Source organism: Dioscorea cayenensis, chromosome 3 (assembly GCF_009730915.1).
Source record: "Dioscorea cayenensis subsp. rotundata cultivar TDr96_F1 chromosome 3, TDr96_F1_v2_PseudoChromosome.rev07_lg8_w22 25.fasta, whole genome shotgun sequence".
Taxonomy (NCBI): Eukaryota; Viridiplantae; Streptophyta; class Magnoliopsida; order Dioscoreales; family Dioscoreaceae; genus Dioscorea; species Dioscorea cayenensis.
In genome coordinates this window covers 521,302-523,621 of record NC_052473.1, presented here as the reverse complement: position 1 = coordinate 523,621, position 2,320 = coordinate 521,302, and positions in this window count along the sequence as shown.

The following is a 2,320-nucleotide window of genomic DNA, read 5'->3' as shown; positions in this document are numbered from 1 at the left end:
AGAAACAAAGGCGCAGAAGATTCAGAAACATCTTGCAGAATTAGAAAAGAAAGAATCTGACATAAAAATAATAATAATAAATAAAAAAGCCACTTTATCTGCTACTAAATATGAAATATGCTGAAACTTGTCAGGAACTTGGGTTCTTGTCAGTTGTATTCTGAGTTTAGCTGCTTTTCAACCGTATTGTGATTTTTATCCTTTGCAAGAGATGTTACTTTTAAAATGTTTATATTTCTCAAATTCACATACTTATTTTTATAGGGGATAAATCTTGAGGGTGGAACTTCTGGTGGCAGCAAAATCTCTTCAACTTTTTACAAGATTATTGGAATCACTTAGTAAGAAAGCTGTGTTAAGATGAGGCAACTGAATATTATGCAAACATTTGTTTGAGATGCTCATACAGAGAAAGAGGTATGTATATCATGCATGCCATTTGTCTTACTTTAGTGTAAAGATATGTTGACTGCTTGACTGAGTTATATAATTAAAAATATACTCTTGGAGCTTTTAAATTGTTTTTCATTTTCTTATCTGTATTTTTGATTGCAGAGCACTCCAAAAAGCAGGACCTCAAAAATTTGAGCAGGCACCTTCATTAACATCCTCCTTGCCCTAAATGTCACAGTTCTTCTCAAGGGTTGAAAATTCTTTAAAAGCAGTCTTTGGTGCTAGCTGGAATCATATGATACAGTGAGTGGGAAGCATCCACTGAATCCTGATCTAACCATAGATGACATTGACTGCAATGCTACTGTAGATGCTAACCAGATTGACAGGGATATTGGTGATGTGGAAAACTCTGAAGAATGTGGAGATGGCTTTGGTTCTTATGAAATAATTGATTCCAATGTAGAGGAGGTCATTATATCTAGAACTTCAGAGTCAGAGATATGCAGGGACATTAGCATATGTTGATAATTCTCAGGTGGATTCAGCAGAGGATGTTGCTTTGCCAGATGCAAGCTTGGAAACTCAATCATCAGCTTCAATTGAGCAGGCAAATACACAACATTTTAGGAAAAGAAAGCAATCAGCTTTTTGGAAAGAGGACCGGGACAGACACTCAAAAGGCAGGGGGACGTGCCTGGCACTCGGTGGAATAAATGGGGGATGGGGACGGCTCACGTGGTGATTTGGAGCACCATGTGCACACAGCAATGTCACTTACTCACAGGAAATGTGCGTCATTGGGAGAATCGAGACTCTCATTCGCTGGGTGAGGCTACATCGATGACCCAGTGTACTGCGATGGAGCAAGGTGGATTGGCAAGCAATCGACTTTTGGGCTGCATATATAGGAATAAAATACTTGATGACTTATTTGAGATATTTTTATAATTTACAAGCGAGTCTATATATTCCTTTGTCTTGCTCTTCTTGCTCATGTAACACAATGTATATATGCTTTTCATTGAGAATGGAATGTTCTTGTATATGAGTTACTCTAGTGTGAATTCAAGTCTTTGATGCTCTTGTTTCTAGTTATGTTTAGATTTGGACATTTTATGTGCAGATATTTCAAAAAAATATCTTTTTCTTATAATGTGACATATTGTTGTTTGTAAGATGAAAAAGTGGATAAACCACTGTTTATTGAAAATAAGAAGATCAGACCAGGAAAACAAACAACAAAGAAAAACAAAGCTAAGAGTTCACACAAGAGTGTGAGAGCTCGGGAAATAGAAAATACAGAGAGCAAATAAAAAGAAAACAAGGTAAGGCAGGCTGGGAAGCGAAGAAATCCATTTGGAGTCAGCGAGGACGATTCATGTGCCGGAGTGGAGTAGATTACTCTGATTCGGGTTGAGGGGTCGGTGTTGCGATGTAGTCTTGGGTTCGGCTCTCGGGAAGTCGGGGAGGCGCTTAATCTTGAGGAGAAGCTTCGTTGAGATTTTTCTTGATTGGGAAGAGGAGCTGCATAGAAATCAAGCAACCAGCATATTATAAATTTTGAATAAATTATGAGTAAAAGGTAAAACAGTGCATTGGAAAATGCGCTTATTTCTTTCAATCAAAATAATCCAGATAATGGCTCTAGAAAGTAAATCCCACAGCAGTCTAATGTTTGAGTGTAATGAAGGTATCCAGTTGGTCCAGATGATTGAGGCAATGAAAGGTAAATCTAGTAGGCGAAGGCGTTAGAGAAGAAGGACCAAATACGGTTAGAATAACTACGGTCCAGAATAAATGTTCACTTGTTTACGAATCATTATGACGAGAGAAAGCAAGTGTCGATGGCATTAGGGATTGCACCCACTTTCTAAAGAGGTTATTGAGGTATGAATTTTTGTTGTCCCAAACAAGCCGACAAAAA